Source organism: Macaca thibetana, chromosome 6 (genome assembly GCF_024542745.1).
Source record: "Macaca thibetana thibetana isolate TM-01 chromosome 6, ASM2454274v1, whole genome shotgun sequence".
Classification (NCBI taxonomy): Eukaryota; Metazoa; Chordata; class Mammalia; order Primates; family Cercopithecidae; genus Macaca; species Macaca thibetana.
The window spans coordinates 172,813,331-172,834,951 of NC_065583.1; the positions used below are offsets into that span (position 1 = coordinate 172,813,331).

Sequence of the window (21,621 nt, forward strand, 5' to 3'; positions counted from 1 at the left end):
TACTGCCCTAGGTCTTCAAAGACAATGCACATACACTTACGTTGTTGAAGACGAATGCCATCAGTTCATGTTTGTTACAGCCCCAATAAACAACATAAACCTTCTCCCTCAAATCCAAAGGGGGCAGCTCTGAGAAGCAGGCATGCTGAGCACGGAGCTGTGTCTCTTCTTCTCTCACAGGGTGACAGTGACGATTCAGAATCACAAAAGTGATGGGGATGCTGTGAAAGAGGACCCCACTATGGCCTGCCCCCAAGAATATCTGCAAGAGACACATACATTTCTTCAAGGGGCACAGAACTTAACTTTCCACTTCCCCATCTGTTTTCATTTTAAACATTTTAAGAGGCAGTTCTAACTTGAAATCCACCAACCCGTCTGATTTTCCCAACCCTGGAGTTCCTGAAGTGGTACTCTCTTCATTAGAAGATTTTCAGTGGATAGATAAGGGAAAAAAAGTAGAAAAAGAAAAGAAAGCAACAGTATCATGATTGGAAAGAGGCTGGGGGTTCTTTAAAAATAGTGGTGTGCGGGGAGGAAGGGGGTGAGGTTGGCGTGTGAGACTCTGTGGGTCTGAAATCAAGCCTGCTCTGGTCCGATTGAGACCAGCTCACAAATCCAGAGGCTGGTAATCTGATCATATTCTTTCTGGTTTCCATGCTGTGTTTTCTTCAGAGCCCCTTCTCCTGGTTCCAGCCTGTGACAGTGTGATAAGACACAAGAAATTTAGTCATCATGGCTGCAGTAAAGGAGCTCAGGGAAGGGATTACGATGTCCCATCACCCTCACATTAGCCACGGACAGGAGCACTCCGGTGATTACAGAACCCAACGCCGCAATGCTTTCCTCCTCCCCTTTTCCTGCTCGGTGATATTTCCTTCCTGTTTTATTTATATCTTTATTTCATAGACAAGAAATCTTTGAGAGATTAGCTCAGAAATAGGCCCCGTCCCAACCAGCTCCCAAATCTCGGTACGCGGCTCCCAGAAGAGGTGCGTTCAGACGCGGCTGCGCTTCTGCCCCCGTGGGCTGGACAGCGCCAGGAGTGCGATCGAGCCTCCGCTGCTGCTCCGGTTTTCTTAGGAAATGCACACCGTGTAGCCGAGCAAGCCAACGCGCAGTACAGACAGGGCGCTGGGGAACTGCGGTTTAGGAAAAATAGAATGCCTCGTGGAGGCAAAGCAGGCATGGCTGCTTCCTCTCTCTCTCCTGGATGTTGTAATTTTTTTTTTTTTTTTCCTGCCAAGAGGCCTTCTCTAGCAACAGTCGGTGCATGCTGGTGCAGGCATGGTGGTTCTGGGGTGAAAGCTGGACACTGTGCAGAGATGCTGCCAACCATGCCTCTCTCTAGGAAGCCTTTGCTCTGCAGTTCTTCAGAGCAAAATGAAACACTTCATTCACAGAGCACCGTGGATAACCACAGCAGTCAAAAACAAAGCAAAGAAGAAAACTCGCTAACCCTCATTTTAAAACAAATACATTTCTTTTGGACAATTTTTAAATATGTGGAAAAGACTAACAATTTTTCTCTATAAAGAGGAAAAGTGACATACTGTCCACGTGATAGGTAGGGAGGGAAGATGAAATACAGGCACATGGCTTTACATAATGCCAGCAGGATGCCGTGACTTTTAAATGGTTTCAAATAGAACCACAAATCTAAAATAAATAAGCAAATGATAGTCTGAAGGATCCACTTTAAACACATGGAAGGCAGCATTGTCTGAGGGTCTCAGTTCAGGGTCGTGTACTAGAACAGCCAGACGCCAGGTCTGCTGCTCAGTGATGTCTAGCCTAGGGCTCAGTGTTGCATCCGTAACAGTGATGTCTCCCTCAGGATGCTTTAGGAGGGTTTATCAAGCGAGATCATACGGTTAAAGCTCTGGTAATGTAGCCCATTCTCACTAAGGCCAGTGGAACCATAGCACCACCATGGCTGTAGCAAGGGTGGGGTGAACCCAAGTAGGCAAACAACAGACAGTAAAAGAGGGTGGAAAATGGAGGTGGGGGGTGAATCTATTGGACCAATTCTGAAATGGACTTGGTGCAGGGCTGACACTGGCCTTCTGCTTACTCTCTCTGTATTCTCTCTCTTTCTCTCTGTGTCTTCTCTCTCTTTCTCTCTCTGTCTTCTCTCTCTTTCTCTCTCTGTCTTCTCTCTCTTTCTCTCTCTGTCTTCTCTCTCTTTCTCTCTCTGTCTTCTCTCTCTCTCTCTCTCTGTCTTCTCTCTCTTTCTCTGTCTTCTCTCTCTTTCTCTCTCTGTCTTCTCTCTCTTTCTCTGTCTTCTCTCTCTTTCTCTCTCTGTCTTCTCTCTCTTTCTCTCTCTGTCTTCTCTCTCTTTCTCTCTCTGTCTTCTCTCTCTCTCTCTCTCTGTCTTCTCTCTCTTTCTCTGTCTTCTCTCTCTTTCTCTCTCTGTCTTCTCTCTCTTTCTCTCTCTGTCTTCTCTCTCTTTCTCTCTCTGTCTTCTCTCTCTTTCTCTCTCTGTCTTCTCTCTCTCTCTCTCTCTGTCTTCTCTCTCTTTCTCTGTCTTCTCTCTCTTTCTCTCTCTGTCTTCTCTCTCTTTCTCTCTGTGTCTTCTCTCTCTTTCTCTGTGTCTTCTCTCTCTTTCTCTCTCTGTCTTCTCTCTCTCTCTGTCTTCTCTCTCTTTCTCTCTCTGTCTTCTCTCTCTTTCTCTGTCTTCTCTCTCTTTCTCTCTGTGTCTTCTCTCTCTTTCTCTGTGTCTTCTCTCTCTTTCTCTCTCTGTCTTCTCTCTCTCTCTGTCTTCTCTCTCTTTCTCTCTCTGTCTTCTCTCTCTTTCTCTCTCTCTGTTATATAAATGCGAAAATTCACGTATTTCCAGCCCTTCCAGGTAAAGGCACTCTGCTTGCCACTCAGGCCTTGCTATCCATTGCAGTCATGACGCCCATCTTGTCACTGAGGGTTGAGCTCTGCCATTGTTAGATTCTGTTGTTCCCATGGATACCTTGGACTCCAGGTCAGCCCATGACACCACAGTCCTATCTTACAGGTGAGAGCCACCAGGCATTCTTTAAAGGCAGGGCCCTCTGAGTCTCGTCAAGGAGTCTCAATCAGGTGGCCTGCTGCTTGATCTCCTGTGATAAGCCCATTTACCATCCCTGCCCCTCTGAACCTTGTGACCCTTGCCTCGGTGCTCTGGCTGGGCACATTCAGCTTCTCAATTTCATCGACTCCAGGCCATATTTAAATCCAAGCTTCTAGGAGCTGGGCAGGCAGTACATTAAGATTCTTCTTGTGTCCTAGCCAATAATCTGTTTCCCAAGTAATAGGCCTGCTCCCAGGTCAATGAATTCCTTTCCCATCCAGATTTAAATTCTCATCTCCCTAGTCCAACACCCTCAAAATCCATTTCCGGCATGCTCTCCCAGGTCCTGCTCAGGTACGTTAAAAGAAACCTGTAGTTCTTTTCGATAGAGAGCTTTATCTTTCCAGAGGAAAAAAAAAATATCTTGCTCCCCTGTGTGGTGACATGGATGTAGTTATGGGTTTGGAAGAAAGTGTCAAAGGTCACGTCCTAAAGGAAACAATCACTGAGATGGAGACACAAATTCAAGTTGCTTATTAGGGAGTGCTCTGAGGAGCAGCATCTATATGTGGTGAGAACTGAGCGAGGGAAGGTTAGTGGGATGGATATCACCTCTGTCATCACAGCTGTGGCCCAGGTGGCACCTGGCCTCATCTCCCTCTGTGCACTGTTCATTCTAGATTCCTCCCACCTTGACAGCACTTCTGCTGGTGCCAGGTCCTTCTTAGGCCGTGGATGCTGTATTTGTTCACTTACTGACAGGGCAGAGCAGGAGGGCACTAGGGGGTGCACAGTGGGTCACCTTTGTACCAAACACATTTCCCAGCACCTGTTATTCGGAAATAGCCTTACCTCTTTGTGGACCGTGAGCCTTCCCTTGCCTGTTGCCCACCTGGCAAGGAATCTGAAGTGACGGAAAAGGCAGCCAGGACTTCCAACTCAGTGGCACTCCCCCTGGGTCCCCTGGTAGAAATCATTCCCCTTTGGGAACCATCACCGCTAGACCCACGGAGCCTCCAGGGACAGCAGATGGAGAGAAATACAGCTCCCCGAGGAAGTCCCTGGGAGGGACAGTGAGAGGAGCCTTGGGACTCCTGTCTTTGGTCCCCAGGACTCCACCTTTGTCCTTCCTCATGGGGCTCTGGCCTTTCCTCCAGCTGGTGGATGAGGACAGTGATGACTGCTCAGGTCTGAGAAATGGGTCAGGGGTCACCAAGACTTCCTGTTGGAGTGGCTGCCCTCAGGCCCCTGACCTTTCACTTTGTAATCTTTTGGTGATAGAGATTGGATATTATCCATGTTGGTTGTCTGTTTTCTTGGCTTTGGGGAACACCGTGCTCAGGATCCTGGGAGGCAGGTTCATGGTGGACACGCGTTACAGTCACCATGCCAGCCTTTCTCCCACAAAACAGGGGTTGGCAGTGGACCTGGCTCTGGTTGTTTCAAGAATCCCTTGTCCACACCACTATCAGGAAGCCCCATTTCAGACAACATTTTCTACTGTGAGATCTAGCCTTCAGTACACGGGTATCACTGAGGGTTGTGACACTGCCATGCCTTTCTAAAAGTCTACTTCTTGACATTTCAGGATGTAGAACATCCTCCAAACACTTTCAGAGCCCCCTGTCCTAGCCAGCCCCCTTTCCCAGGCCTGGTGGTTTCTTCCTCCACCACTCCATCATTTTCCATGGCAGGTCCAGCATTTCCACTCTGCCAGTGTGGGACACTGCTTCCTCCCAAGAGCCAATTTAGCTGTGTCTTGCCAGAATTTTAATTCCTGTGTGATGAGTGACTCCCATGTGGGAAAGATGTAATAAACTCTAATCTACCTTTATATTCTGTCCTCTTTTATGGAACCCTGAGGACACAGTACCACACCCAGTTCCCTATATCCTGCTGCCACATATTTTCCAAGTCCTGTAGCTTCCTGGCAGGCTAAGCAGTTCTCTGGGCAGAAGGCACTGACAACTCTTGTTATTGGTCTGTAAGAGAGGAGAGGAGAGAAGAGCATACGTCTTAAAGCAGGTGTACATGGTTGTGTAGGGCAGTAGCCTCTGCATTAGTTTTAAGCACTCAGTGTATAAGCATTTAATATTTGCATATTTAATAATACGCACTATTAACTAGACTTTTGATAGGGAGTTCCCAGATAATTATTCAGCTACTTGTAACCAAATTATGGCTCCATCCAACACAGGGGCCAGGAACTGCCTCTCACCCATGCCCTATGCTTGGGTTTGCTTTACTGTGAACGTTTTAAAATTCTTTTTTTGTCAAGAGAGCCTGCATTTTTATTTGGTGCTCTTCAAGTTCTATCTGGTCTTGAGGAAAGAGATGGATGCAATATCTAACTGACAGAGTTCATGTCTGGCATACCGACTGTCAGGTATCTACATGCACGACTCATCAGCCACAGGAAGCAGATGGGGATAAAAATACAGAGTGGCAAATCTGGAGCCTGCCTGTGGTGGGAGAAGTGGAGGATGAGGAGGCGCTCTGCAGAGAGAGCCTATACAGGATGACAGTGGAGAGACCTGAGAGGAGTGTGAAGGCCTGAAGGCGATGGGGGCCAGAAGGCCTCTGGAGGACCATAACCATGAGTGCAGGGACATCCCTGGAGAGTCCTGGGATGTGGAGAGGGGTGGGTGTGGAGCCATGGAATGTGAGCATTTCATCAAAAGAAGGATGAGAGAAGACATGACATGAGGGAGTAGAATGGTGTTTAGTAAGGGAAGGACTAAACGTGACTCTGAAATTTGGGAAAAATGAAACACTACCCTCAGCTAGAGCCCTCCCAGTTGAGTGGTGGGCTCCATGGAATGAATGGGCACTGAGGTAGGAGAAGCACTGATTCTGAGTGCGTTCATTGGGGGACTGGAATTGAAAGAAGTGGCAAGGGATAAATTGATTATCAGGCAGAATCTGAGACAAGGGGGACTTTTTTGAGGAACTAAGGGAGCTTTAGTGTACTGGGAGAAAGAAGTCAATTGTGTGTGCATGCTTGCATGTGTGCATGTGTGCATGTGTGCATGTGTGTGCATGTGTGCATGCATGTGTATATGCATGTGTGTATGTCTCTGTGCATGTGTGTGCATGTGTGCATGCATGTGTATATGCATGTGTGTATGTCTGTGTGCATGTGTGTGTGCATGCATGCATGGGTATATGTGCATGTGCATGCATGCACGTGTACATGTGTATGTGTGTATGTGTGCATGTGTGTGCGTGCGCACGTGTGTGGGTACATGTGCATGTGTGCATGTGTGTATGTGTGCATGCATGTGTGTGTGCATGTGTTTGCGTGTGTATGTGTGTAAGATCCCATCTCTTAGGCAATTATGATTTTTTTACATCTTTAAGTTATCTAAATTGGCCACCCTTTTCTGACCTGGACATTTTAATTTTGACAAAACCTCTAACATATCTAAAACATTTTTCCCTGCAGAGCTCCTACTTTTATAAACACTAGAAGCACATTTTTCCTCCCTTAAGGCAAAAACTCAAATGACAAACCAAAACATAAGCCTTCCAAATCCAGCAAATGGCTAAATTTATCAATGTTCTCTGAGTTTATGTGAAGTATTAAGTTGAACCTTAATTGGTGGATTTTGTTTATTTTTCTTGCTTTATTTGCCTCTTTCTAAGAGAAATGTATCACAGAACAAAGAATTGTATCTTCAACGTTCCATGTGGTTGAGTACATTTCTTGGAGAAAACTCCACGCTGATCAAATTAAGAATCCACTGTATTTCAGGACTAGGTTGGAGGTCATTACCTGTTTATCTGTTTTGTTTGTTTTGTTTTTAAGTGACTGGAACTTTTTTTTTTAAACCCCAAACTTTCAAGCCGTCACACTAGGGATGTCAGGAAGAAGCGTCGTGAGCCATAAAAGGGCACTCTTTTCCTTTCGGTAATATCAGAAAGAACCATGAAGTTACCATGGAGCTGATCTCTGGATTCAAGGTCGTCGTCATGCTGGTAAGAATAATTTCCAAACAGATTCCAATGCAGCTCTCTATTAAAAAACTGTAGACAAAGAGAAATGCATGGACTGAATGGTTTTCAAATTAGAATAAACCATACAAATATTTCTGTTATCCAAGGACACTAAATTTAGACCTGCAAATTTTAATTTCATGTGACATAGATATACATAAACAGTGGATTCTGAGGTCCAATTTGAATTCTTGGCATAAAACAGTGTTGTGATGAACTTTTATATCACAGTGTTAAGGTTTCAGGAAAACAGCTTTCTGCTTCTGGAGGAGTGAGATGTGTAGTCTTAGTCTAGTGAAATATTGATAAGGTTCTGATTTGCAATGATTTTCTGTCTTTGCTGATTTTCTCAGGCTGTAGTCAGTTCACATTTCCCTGTGATTTGCACACATCCAAAGTCAGATGAAATTAGGCCAGAGCTATTTCACTGGTGCCCACAGTGACAGCGATGTCCCCAGATATAGGAATTTGCCATTACAAGGCTTTTTATTTGGTCCACCATAAATATTTCATTCAGTCCCTAAACGAGGGAGCTACTCAATTCACAATGATAATGTGTATATGGTGGAATTGTATGCAGTTCATTTAGAACACGATCATTTTTAAACTGTCTGTAAAATATATATTTTGTATATTTAGAATATTAAATTTTAAAATGATGTATCTATGCCTTCAAAATTAAACGTTAGGTTAGACCATATGAAATTGCAAATATTTGAGCATTTTGACATTCAAAAGGCAATTTTATGTGGTTCAACCTAAATAATATTTCCTGTGATATATGTACTCACATGAATCATCAATTTAAAAGTGATTAGAAATAATTTGTAACAGAATGTATAGGTGTTGTTTGTTTGTTTGTTTGTTTGTTTTGAGACAGGGTCTTGCTCTGTCCCCCAGACTGGAGTGCAGTGGTGCCATCTCAGCTCACTGCAACCTCTGCCCTCCTAGGCTGAAGTGATCCCCCCACCTCAGCCTCCTAAGTAGCTAGAACCGCAGGTGTGCACCACCACGCTTGGCTATTTTTTTTTTTTTTGTATTTTTAATAGTGATGGGGTCACGCTATATTCCAGGCTGGTCTTGAACTCCTGAGCTCAAGCGATCCACCTGCCTCAGCCTCCCAAAGTGCTGAGATTACAGGCATGAACCACCATGTCTGACAAATTTAGTTTTAATGAAACAATAATAATACACAGCTTGTTATGAGTGCTTTGAGATTTTTGTTTGTTTGTTTTCATGCAATGTATACATTTGATGTTAAAAGTGTCTTATGTAATAGAAAGTGACTGCAAGAGTAGAGGAATCCAATGGAAGGCCTTATCTGTCCAATCTTAATGACTCCAAGACCAGTTGACTTGATTACCAAGTTCAAATTAGGTTGAATATCTGACTGAAATAACTTTATTGCATTAAAGATACTGCGTCAAGCTGTATGAAGTCTTTGATTGTTTAGTGACTTGTTTCAGAAACAGAAATAGTAATGCAAATATCTGTACTTGTAACAGTTACAACCAAAAGTTTTTTAAGATTTATTTTATTTTCATTTTTTATTTTACTTTACGTTCTGGGACACATGTGCAGAACGAGCAGGTTTGTTACATAGGTGTACATGTGCCATAGTGATTGATAAGGGCAGCAAAAGTTTTTAAATGAAAAACAGGACATGTGGCAGACAATGTGGTAAGTATTCATTTACAAATACTATTCTAATCACCATTTCACACCTGGAAAAAAAACATGGCATGTCAACGGTAAGACACTCACCAAAGACACACAGCTTCTTAGTGATCTATCACAGCAAACTTTGAGGAGAGAGAGAGAGAGAATGTGTGTGCGTGTGTTCCAAATATATAAGACTTATATGCAATTCCAGGTATTTCAAAATAGTGTTTATTTTGCTAAAATGTGTACAGAAGGTTCCAACTTGTATCACACTTGTAAGTCTCCGAGGTCATCTAACGTTTGGAAGTGTTAAACGCCAAAGAAAAGAAATGCCGTAAGAATAGGAAGAAGGAAGGGGCCTGAAAATAATATTCTTGCCCATAATCCTGTCTATCTATTTGAGTTGCTGTGACTGAATACCATAAACGGTAACATGAACAACATTAATGTAATCCTCACAGTTCTGGAGGCTGGGACATTCAAGATCAAGGCACTGACAGATTCTGTGTCTAGTGAAACCCCGTATCCTGGTTCACAGATGGCACCTCCTCACAGTGTCCTCACATGGTGGAAAGGGCAAGAGAGGTCTCTGGGTCTCTTTTATAACAGCACTAATCCCATTCCTGAGGGTTCCACTCTCATGACCTAATCTCCTACCAAATGCCCGCCTCCTTGATACCATCACGTTGCGGGGGATGACTTCAACAAATGAATTTTAAGAGGACAAAACATTAAGTCTAGAGCAAACCCTATGCATTAAAAGGAGACATGAGAACAAGGAAATCCAGTGTAATGTCTACTTGAGTTTGGCTTGTGCTTCCCAAATCATGGAATAGCCAGGGATCAGCATCTTCAAGGAGATTCCTGATCCATAGCATCCTCAAAGACATTCGTGATCTTCAAGCTCCAGATGTTATTATTCAAATCCTGCTGCAAACACTTGCCGGCAGGGAGACCTGACCACACCCTGAGTGGCTCCAAGTCCCTCATGCAAGTGTAGTGATGTATGGAGATCATCATACTCTATTGCAATACACAGCAGATGGGTCTTGGTTCAGCAATGGAGACAAGAGAGATGAATCAATGTGAGAAGAACAAGCCCAGTGGGCCAGAGACTGATCTGGTTAACTGGCACTCCAGGAAGGGCCAAGTGAAGCAGGGAATACTCCAGCTGGTCAGCACATCAACAGGTCCTGTGATGGTTAATGCTGAGTGTCAAGTTGATTGGATTCAAATATGCAAAGTATTAATCCTGGATGTGTCTGCCAGGATGTTACCATAGGAGATTAACATTTGAGTCAGTGGGCTGGAGAAGGCTGACCCACCCTTAATCTCATGGGCATAATCAGTGGCCAGTGAATATAAAGTGGCCAGTGAATATAAAGCAGGCAGAAAAATATGAAAAGGTAAAACTGGCCCAGCCTCCCAGTCCACACCTTTCTCCCATGCTGCATGTTTCCTGGCCTGGAACATTCAGTTTTGAGATTCAGACTGGTTCTCCTTGCTCCTCAAGATTGCAGACAGCCTAATGTGGTATCTTGTGATAGTGTAAGTTACAACTTAATAAGCTCCCCTTTATATGTATGTATCTTTCCTATTAGTTCTGTCCCTCTAGGGAATCCTGATTGATACAGATTTTGATACCAGGAGTGGTTCTAGAGGAACAGAGTATTAAAGATAGAGTTCTTTAGTTGGTTTGGGGGTTTTTGGAGTTGGCTGCTTAATATGATTAGGCCCCAAAATGCTAAGGACTCTACTTCTAATAGTAGGGAGAGCACTGATAGTTTGGTATGAACTGCTTAGAGAGTTATGCAAAATAAATGCATTTGACACTCTTGATTCACCACTTATGAGAGGCAAGGAGTTTAGTGACTCTGTACATAATACCTTTGACCATATGTGAAGAACCAAGGGACATAATGAAGCTGGTTGGTTGCTCCTAAGTTCAGTGGACAAAGTGATGAAAGAAAATTATGAACTCCCAGCTTCAGAAGCAGATAATGGGCCTCCCATCTGCTAAGATTGCCCTGAGTGAGAGTCTTATCTCCTATAGAGAAAGAGCTGAAACTGTGGAAAATCAGACACAAGCTCTTATCATGCGAGTGGCTGACCTGAAAAAAAAGGTGCATGCACAGCCTCATTAGGTGTCTACTGTTAACGTGAGGGCGGAAAAGAATGGGACCTTGCAACTTGGAATGGGGATGTGTGGGAGGACCCTGATGAAACTGGGGACACTGAGTTTGTAAACCTTGATGAACCTTTTTTGCTAGAAGGAACAGTTTCCCCATTTCCAGTAGTGGCAACATCTCCTACCTGACTCAGCCTGCCTTCAGCCATTCCACCTTTGCCTGAAGAGATAAACCCTGTGCTGCCTGAGGGAACAGTGATGGCCTCCCCTGAGGCAGTTTCTAGGCAAAATAATGTTGATTCTCCTCAGGAGTCACCCACTACACCCCTGTTTACTTCCAGACCAATAACTAAACTAAAGCCCTGGCAGGTCTCTAGAGGTGATATTGAGAGTGTGATCCATGAACAGGTGCATTACACTGGAAAAGAACTGCTTGAGTTTTCTAATTTACATAAACAGAAATTTGGGGAACAAGCATGGAAATGCATATTAAGGGTGTGGGATAATGGTAGAAGGAACTTAGAGTAGGATCAGGCTGAATTTATTGATTTGGACCCACTAAGTTGGGACTCTGCATTTAATGTTGCAGCTCAGGGAGTTTAAAAATGTTCTGATAGTTTACTTGCTTGGTTAGTTGAAATATGGATTAAAAGATGGTCTACTGTGAAGGAGTTGGAAATGCCTGATCTCTCTTGGTTTAATGTAAAGATAGGGATCCAAAGGCTTAGGGAGATTGAGATGGTGGAGTGGGTTAGTCACTTTAAACCTACTCATCCCATCGGGGGGTGGGGGTGTCCAGAAGATACACCCTTGGCCAATGTCTTGAGAAATAGATTTGCAAGGGCAGCAACTGCGTCTTTGAAGAGTCTTGTAATTGCTCTTCTCTATATGACAGATCTAACAGTGGGAACCACAGTCACTCAACTACAAAATTTAAATACAGTGGGAATTATTGGATCTGGAGGTGGCAGGGGCCAATGGCACCACTCAACCATCAAAAGCAAGGTGGATGTAGCTGCCATTACGGACAGAAGAGGCAAAGCGGCAATCAGAATAGTCTGACTCTTGCAAAGCTCTGGCACTGGCTAATTAATCACGGTGTTCTTAGAAGTGAAATTGATAGGAAGTCTACTGCATTCTTACTTAATTTATATAAGGAGAAAACTTCTAGGTCGAATGGACAAAAGATTAATGTGAAGTATAAAAACAGAGAATCACGCACCCACAATCTATTTCCAGACTTAAGCCAGTTTACAGAGCCAAAACCCTTTGAATGAAGGGGAGGCTGTGTCCCCTTAAGAAAGAACCCCATTACATTACCGAAAAGTTATGCAGTAAATCTTTCTCCCATCATTCCCCAAGGATACCACCAACCTTTTACCAGGGTAACTGTGCACTAGGGAAAGGAATGTGATCAGATATTTTGGGGACTCCTGGACACTGGCTCTGAGCTGACATTGTTTCCAGGGGACCCAAAACATCATCCTGGTCCTGCAGTTAAAGTAGAGGTTTATGGAGGTCAGGTAACTGATGAAGTTTTAGCACAGGTCTGACTTACGATAGGTCCAATGGGTCCCTGGACTCAAACTGTTGTCATTTCCCCAGTGCCAGAATGCATAATTGGCATAGATGTAATTAGTAGCTGGCAGAACCCACACATTGGCTCCCTGACTGGTAGGTTGAGGCAATGATGGTGGTAAAGGTCAAATGGCAGCCATTAGAGCTGCCTATACCTAGGAAAACAGTAAATAAAAAACAATATTGCATCCCTGGAGGGATTATGGAGATTAGTGCCACCATCAAGAACTTGAAAGGCTCAGAGTTAGTAATTCCCACCAAATTCCATTCAACTCTCCCATTTGGCCTGTGCAGAAGACAGATCAATCTTGGATAATGACAGTGGATTATTGTAGGCTTAACCAAGTGGTGACTCCAATTCTAGCTGCTGTACCAAATGTGATTTATTGCTTGAGTAAATTAACACATCTCCTGGTACCTGATATGCAGCCATTGATTTGGCAAATGCCTTTTTCTCCATTCCTGTTCATAAGGCCCACCAGAAGCAGTTTGCCTTCCGCTGGCGAGGCCAGCAATATACATTTACTGTCCTACTTCAGGGGTATATCAACTCTCCAACTTTGTGTCATAATCTTATTCGGAGAGAAATTGATTGCTTTTTGCTTCTGCAAAGTATCACACTGATCTATTACACTGATGGCATTATGCTGATTTGATCCAGTGAGAAAGAAGTAGCAAACACACTGGACTGACTTATTGGTGAAACATTTGAGTACCAGAGAATGGGAAATAAATTCAACTAAAATTCAGGGACCTTGTACCTCAGTAAAATTTCTAGGGGTCCAGTGGTGTGGGGACTGTTGAGATATTCCTTCTAAGGTGAAGGATAAGTTGCTGCATTTGGCCCCTCCTACAACCAAGAAAGAGGCACAATGCCTAGTGGGCCTATTTGGATTTTGGAGGCAACACCTTCCCCATTTGGGTGTGTTAATCCTGCCCATTTATCGAGTGACCTGAAAGGCTGCCAGTTTTGAGTGGGGTCCAGAACAGGAGAAGGCTCTGCAACAGGTCCAGGCTGCTGTGCAAACTGCTCTGCCACTGGGGCCATATGACCCAGCAGATCCAATGGTGCCTGAGGTGTCAGTGGCAGATAGAGATGCTGTTTGGAGCCTTTGGCAGGCCCCCGTAGGTGAATCAAAGTGGAGGCCTCTAGGATTTGGGAACAAGACCATCTTCTGCAGGTAACTACTCTCCTTTTGAGAGACAGCTCTTGGCCTGTTACTGGGTTTTGGTGGAAACTGAACGTTTAACTATGGGTTATCAAGTCACCATGCAACCTGAATTGCCTATCATAAACTGGGTGCTTTCTGACCCATCTAGCCATAAAGTGGGTCTTGCACAGCAACATCCCATCATCAAATGAAGTATATACATGATTGGGGTTAAGCAGTTCCTGAAAGCACAAGTAAGTTACATGAGGAAGTGACTCAAATGCCCATAGTCTCCACTCCTGCAGCCCTGCCTCCTCCCCGAGCCTGCACCGATGGCCTCATGGGGAGTTTCCTATGATCAGTTGACAGAACAAGAGAACACTAGGGCCACAGATGATTCTGCATGATATGCAGGCACCACCCAAAAGTGGACAGCTGCAGCACTACAGACCTTTTCTAGGCCATCCCTGAAGGATAGTGGTGAAGGAAAATATTCCCAGTGGACAGAACTTTGAGCAGTGCACCTGATTGTGCACTTTGCATGGAAGGAGACATAGCCAGATGTGTGATTATATACTGACTCATGGGCTGCAGCCAAAGGCTTGACTGGATGGTCAGGGACATGGAAGAAGCATGATTGGAAAATTGGTCACAAAGAAATTTAGAGAAGAATTATGTGGATGAACCTCTCTGAGTGGTCAAAAACTGTGAAGATATTCTTATCCCATGTAAGTGCTCACCAGTGAGTGATGCCAGCAGAGGAGGCTTTTAATAATCAAGTGGATAAAATGACTCATTCTGTGATACCACTCAACCTCTTTCCCCAGCCACCCCTGTCATCGCCCAATGGGCCCATGAACAAAGTGGCTATGGTGGCAGGGATGGAGGTGACACATGGGCTCTGCAACAAGGACTTCTACTTACCAAGGCTGACCTGGCCACAGCCACTGCTGAGAGCCCAATTTACCAGCAGCAGAGACCAACATTGATCCCTCAATATGGCACCATTACTTGGGGTGATCAGCCAGCTACCTGGTGGCAGGTTGATTTTATTGAACCTCTACTATCATGGAAAAGGAAGATATTTGTCTTTACTGGAATAGACACTCCGGATATGGGTTTGCCTATCCTGCATGCAATGCTTCTGCCAAGGCTACCATCCATGGACTGACAGAATGCCTTATCCACCATCATGGTACTCCACACAGCATTGCCTCTCACCAAGGCACTCACTTTATGGCTAAAGAAGTAAGGTAGTGGGCTCATGCTCATGGAATTCACTGGTCTTATCATGTTCCCCATCATCCTGAAACAGCTGCATTGATAGAACGGTGGAATGGCCTTTTGAAGTCACAATTATAATGCCAACTAGGTGACAATACTTGGCAGGTCAGAAGCAAAGTTATCCAATGGGCATGTGTGCTCTGAATCAGTGTCCAATATATTTTACTGTTTCTGTCACAGCCAGGATTCATTGGTCCAGGAATCAACATGTGGAAGTGAAAGTGGCACCACTCACCATCACCCCTAGTGATCCACTAGCAATATTTTTGCTTCCGGTTTCCACAACATTATGTTCTGCTGGCCTTCAGGTCTCAATTCCAGACAGAGGATCACTGCTACCAGTACACACAACAATGATTCCATTGAACTGCAAGTTAAGATTGCCACCTGGACACTTTGGGCTCCTCCTTTCTTAAAGTCAACAGACTAAGACGGGAGCTACAGTGTTGGCTGGGGTGATTAACCCAGACTATCAAGATGAAATCAGTCTACTACTCCACAACTGAAGTAAGGAAGAGTATGCATGGAATTCAGGAGATCCATTCGGGTGTCTGTTAGTATTACCATGCCCTGTGATTAAGGTCAGTGGAAACTACAACAACCCAATCCTGGCAGGACTACAAATGGCCCAGGCCCTTCGGGAATGAAGGTTTGGATCATTCCACCAGGAAAAATCTACAATGTGCTGAGATGCCTGCTAAAGGCAAAGAGAATACAGAATGGGCAGTAGAAGAAGGTAGTCATCAATACCAGCACCGACCGTGTGACCAGCTGCAGAAATGAAAACCGTGATTGTCTTGAGCATTTCCCCTTTCTTTTGTTAAAAACACACTTGTGCATGTATACGCTTGTACAAAGAAAATATCTTCATTTTATTCCCTTCTCTTTTATCATGTGGCATAAGATTATTGTTATTATTATTGACTTCATATCAGCATTTAAGTATTGTTAAGTTTATGTAATGGTATTTGGCTCAGGCATTGGTGCATTTCTGGTTGTACGAAGGATAGTTGTACTATGTTAGGTGTAATTATGACCTTATTACTGTCTTTATTTGAAGAGTATGTGTGATCTCAGGAGATGTGTATGGGTTCAAGTTGACAAGGGGTGAACTTGTAATGGTTAATACTGAGTGTCAACTTGATTGGGTTGAAGGATGCAAAGTATTGATCTTGGGTGGGTCTGTGAGGGTGTTGTCAGAGGAGATTAACATTTGACTCAGTGGGCTGGGGAAGGCAGACCCAACCTTAGTCTGGTGGGCACCATCTAATCAGCTGCCAGCAAATACAAAGCAGGCAGAAAAATTGGAAAAGGCGAAAAGGACCTAGCCTCCCAGCCTGCATCTTTCTCCCGTGCTGGGTGCTTCCTGCCTCAAACATCAGATTCCTATTACTTCAGTTTTGAGAATCAGACTGGTTCTCCTTGCTCCTCAGGCCTGCAGACAGCCTAACATAGGACCTGGTGATTGTGTAAGTTAACACTTAATACACTTTCCTTTCTATGTGTCTATCTATCCTATTAGTTCTGTCCCTCTAGGGAACCCTGACTAATACAGGTCATAGTTGTGTTATCCCACCAGGAAAATAGAGCATCTTGTTTTTTGTTGTTGTTGTGTTTTTTGTGTGTTTGTTTGTTTTTTACAAGCAATTGCAATTATCCTTTGTGTTTTTGACAATTTTGCCATACTCTTAAGTAAAAACCATTAATAGTTGCAACTGCATTTACTATAACTCTGGCATGACATCACAGAGGCAATGAGTCTATGCTATTATATCAGTTGGACAAGTGAGCCCCATAGGACTCAAGGCCTGGTCATTGTGATTACCTGATTACATTCCTATTGTTTTCCTTCACCCTGACAAAAGTCCCAAGTCAGCTCTCCTAGGAGGAATTCAGAATGTGTCCAAGCGTCAGTGCTGGAACCCGAAAACGATCCTGTTCCATGCAATGAACTGAGGTTGGAGGTTGTCCTTTCCTTCTGCCTCCATATGCTTTCTGTGTCATTGCTGTTGTTGCTTAGTTATGTATATGTCTCACGAAGAGAAGCCATTTCCCAGAGCCACAGCTGATGTTGACATTGGCCACTTTCCTCTCCTCTTTTCTGTTTTGCATTTATATCCTGCAACTCTTTTCCCAACATAGAATCACATTGCAGGCACCTCTTCAACAGGCAGCACCTTCCCAGGTGAGAAGAGCAGTCCACTTTTCCTATGGGGAGAGATTGACTGTTTTACTGTAGAGCTGTCTAGGATGAGGCTGCAACCAAGGCTGCGACCAGGCTGAAGGAGCTTCTCCTGCAGTTTTGATCAATTCAACTCAATCAGAGAAGCACACGAACTCTATCAGTAGTTGACTCAGGTGACACTATACGTTTCAGAACCATCTCGGAAATAGAATAGAGCCCACAAGTAGCATTTCATTCCGTCAAGGACATCTGGAGAATCACACCCTATGGGTGGGAGAAACTTCTGTAGGGAATAGGAGTTTGGATTTTTTTAAAATATTGATTTATTTTCTAAATTATTATTCTATTCTACCTAATTCAGGGTAACTATCCTTTAAATTGTTCTTGTTTTTCAGATTGCAATCATTATGTAGTTTTGTTCAATTTTTCTTTTTAATTTATTTTTTTTCATTTTTTATTATGCATTTTGTCTTTATTTATATTATTTTATTTATATTGTTGTATATTTAAAAATGTCATATGTGCTACACAGTGACATCTAGAGTGTACACAAATAAGTGTTTCCCTCTGCGTTGCAGGCCCCTTGAAAACAGATATTCTGTTTGATTTGAATCTCTCACCCGTTAGCAGGGCCTGACCTTTAATGTCTATTAGGTGAACTGATTTGAATTTCAACTGTGTAAAGCATAACGTTGTAACAATTTTGCTAAGGTGACAGACAAAGCTACTAATCACAGGCTCATCTAACAGAGGGGTGTTGGGATTTCAAAGATTCCTCTTCTGGAAGATGTGAAGGACCAGTCATTTCTGTGTTATTCTATTTCTGGTTTTTTTGTTTGTTTGTTTTTTTGTTTTTTGTTTTTTTCTTCTCTTTTGCACTAAACTCACATGGTTTGAAAGCCAATAGAATACTAACAGACTGAGAGCTGCACACCACCCCCACCTGCACAAAAGCCTCCCTACGTTTTTAGCCACCAGTAGGGTAAGGGAACTCAATTTTTACATACGATCCATGCATTGCTCTAATCGCTCCTCTGTGTCTGGCACTTACTTGCTCTGTTTCTCATTGCCATTTTATAACAGCATGCCTAAGTCCCATCAATATTCAAGTTAGCACCCTAAAATGAAACTATAAATTTCAATTTGGAGAAAATAAGCCCTCATTTGGGTTCATAAGTTTTAAATAACACATTACCATTGGCTACAGCAAGTTTGCATTTCTAATGCTATATTATGCATTTGACAATAGATGTTCCACTCTGCTCGAGAGAGGAGAGCAAGTGCATGTGAAATATAAGTCTGCTTAAAATGTAGGAATTTATTAGAGCTGTCACTCAGCACTGATAAGAGAACAAAATTATTTCTGAAGCTATTCGACACATTTGTGTAGGCTCCATTGTCTGCAAATTTTGAAGTTTCAGAATCCGATCTCTAAAACCTCTTCAAAAAATTGTCTCCACCACATATAGATATATATATATATACACACACACACATATATATTTGAGATGGAGTTTCGCTCTTGTAGTCCAGGCTGGAGTGCAATGGTGCAATCTAGGCTCACCACAGCCTCTGCCTCCCAGGTTCAAGCAATTCTCCTGCCTCACCCTCCCAAGTAGCTGGGATTCCAGGCATGCGCCACCATGCCTGGCTAATTTTTGTATTTTTAGTAGAGAAAGGGTTTCTACATGTTGGTCAGGCTTGTCTCAAATTCCCGACCTTAGGTGATCCGCCTGCCTCGGCCTCCCAAACTGTTGGGATTACAGGCGTGAGCCACCGTGCCTGGCCTGTCTCTACAATTTCAGAACCTGAAAAACAAAGCACTGTCCAGTTAAAAAATGTATTATGGAAATAGTTCCATGCTAGGCTCAAGGGAAAAGTATTGAGAGCAATTCCAGATGCCCAGGGCAGAGCTCACATGAGGACGGCCAACCTGGGCCTGGCAGCAGCCACGCCGTCCACATGGGTGCCTTGCACTGTGCTCACACACCTTCCATCTTCACCATGGCACATGTAGGAGAAGGGATTCTGGGGATTCCTCTTTTGCCTTTTTACCAGGATTTATTTTGGTGTTGTTTCCAATAATTATTTTATCTTTTACAAAACTAGAAAATGCAGTACATTTATGGAAAAGATATATTATCTAAAAAAACACTACCACTCAGAACTAAGTCATGGGAATACTGTTGTGTAATTTTTAGATTTTTCCTCTCCGAATAGTCACCCTGAATAGCAGAAAGTAATAACATGACATTTTTAAGAAGTAAATCAGGGCTCGGCACCGTGGCTCATTCCTGTAAACCCAGCACTTTGGGAGGCCGAGGTGGGCAGATCACCTGAGGTCAAGTGTACAAGACCAGCCTGGCCAATATGGTGAAACCCTGTCTCTACTAAAAATACAAAAATTAGCCGGGTGTAGTGGTGGATGGCTGTAATCCTAGCTACTCGGGAAACTGAGGCGGGAGAATCACTTGAACCCAGGAGGTGGAGGTTGCAGTGTGCCAGGATTTGGCCACTGCACTCCAGCCTGGGTGATGAAATGAAACTCAGTCTCAAAAAACAAAAACAAAAACAAACAAACAAAAAACAAAAAGTAAGTTAGCATATCTGTGTGTGTGATTCATGACAGTGTGATTTTTTTTTTTTTTAAATACAGGAAGATTCCCATGTTTTGTCTGACATGGGTTTCAATATCATAAACGTTTGCATTGCAGTCACTGCTGTTTAACATCAGTGACAGGTTACATTCCCATTATGGTATAATGGCATCCAGGTCACATCTGAAGACAAATGATGGACGCAGTTCCGAAGCAGAGAACAAGCTGCACATTCAAAACTTGAGAACCACACTCTTCCTACACACCAGCCAGAGGTATTTGCTCACCACTCATGCGTCCTCCCTTGGCCCTTTCACAAGGGGATATTTCAGAAACATTGAGCACCGTCGTCATTCACTGGGGTATAGTGATGTCAGAATGGGTCCTTATCCCCCCGTCTCTGTACTCACGACCTTTGCCATGAGCCTCTGCAACTCTCCTATTAGAAGGCACATTCATTTCCCTCCCTTTGAATCAAGTTGACCTCATGACCCAGTATGGCCAATAGGATGTGGTAGATTTGATGTTGCAGTCGCTGTAAGACTCAAACAGCCATGGACATCTTCTCATTTTTTTCCTTTGGACCCCTGATAGCACTGATAAAAGGGCAAGCCTAGACTAACACACTGGAGGTGAGGACCATTATCTCAGCCCTCTGAGATGAGACCACCCCTCATGGGCCTATCCCCAGCCAACCCATAGCTGATCACACGAGTGAGTCCAGCTGACCCATAGACTGCCGAGCAGTAATAAAGAGTTATTGTTTGCAGTTTCCGAGTTCGTGGGTATTTATCACACCCTAGCTAACTGGTACACTATCACCATTGCCATAACTATCACTCATTAAGATCATATGTTGTACTGGATGACGTTTTATGCATTTATTATTTTAATTAATTGATATGAAAACCCTTGAAAGAAGATAATATCATCTTGACTTTAAAAAATGAGACATAGGTTAATAAATTCTGTCCAAGTTTTTTAATCCAGGCCTATGTTATTCCAAAGTTTTAGCAAACCATTTACTTCTTTTTTTAATTTTTTTATTTTTTGAGATAGGGTCTCACTCTGTCTCCCAGGCTGGAGTGCAGTGGTGCGATCTCGGCTCACTGCAACCTCCGCCTCCTGGGTTCAAGTGATTCTCCTGCCTCAGCCTCCCCAGTAGCTGGGATTACAGGCACGTGTCAACAAGCCCAGCTAATTTTTTGTATTTTTAGTAGAGACAAGGTTTCACCATGTTGACCAGGCTGGTCTTGAACTCTAGACCTCAAGTGATCCACCCGTCTCAGCCTCCCAAAGTGCTGTGATTACAGGGATGAGCCACGGCACCCGGCCCCATTTACTTCTTTTACTGTAATAGCTCTGCCCCTATAATAGTTGGGACATATCTCATTACCGTAAGCTAAAATCTTCATGGTTTTTGTTCCTTCCTTGTCTGGATATGGCAGGCACCTCGTTCTGCATTTTATCCCATCTACAGTTGGTTTTCGCAGGGGAAATGGTCTTTGGTGATTCTTCCTTTCTTGGCTTCCAGGTGGCTCTTATCTTTCTCCCCTTCCTAGTTGGAGCAGAAAGATCTATTAGGCTGAGTGAAGTCACTGGTCTCATCTCCCACCTATTCAGAACTTTCCAGGAGACTAGTTGGCTAATGCAATTTTATTTCACAAGGTATTTCTTAAATGTCTTGCATAGAATGAAATCATTTGTCTTTCTATATCCTCCATTGTGAGCAGCTATCTAGTTTAGTGCTATCATTTTGTAGATGAGGACAGTGGTGTAGGAAAAGTGGTATAATTGCATGATTTTATATAGCTAATATGTCACTGCTCTGGAATATTAACCCACTTCTACATGTTTCCAGTCACATCTTCTATCCATCACATCAATAACTTTCTGGAAAAAATATTTGGGGTAGTTATATTTTTCAAAGAGCATATGGCTATCACTGTCCATGAAACCTGTTGTCTGGGGTTCGGATATAACTGAGATATTAAACA

At 43.5% G+C, this 21,621-nt stretch overlaps 1 long non-coding RNA gene across 2 annotated transcripts in view; it reads left to right on the top strand.

Moving 5' to 3' along the window:
- The first annotated feature begins 2,971 nt into the window (after positions 1-2,971).
- Positions 2,972-21,621, top strand: part of LOC126956307 (uncharacterized) — a 48,047-nt gene continuing 29,397 nt past the window's right edge. The window contains exons 1-2 of one of the 2 annotated variants that reach the window (XR_007726295.1): positions 2,972-3,007; positions 6,890-7,021. This is a non-coding gene — a long non-coding RNA (uncharacterized LOC126956307). Of the gene's footprint in view, positions 3,398-6,889; positions 7,022-21,621 lie in introns of both variants that reach the window. The other variant, XR_007726294.1, reaches the window with a different exon arrangement.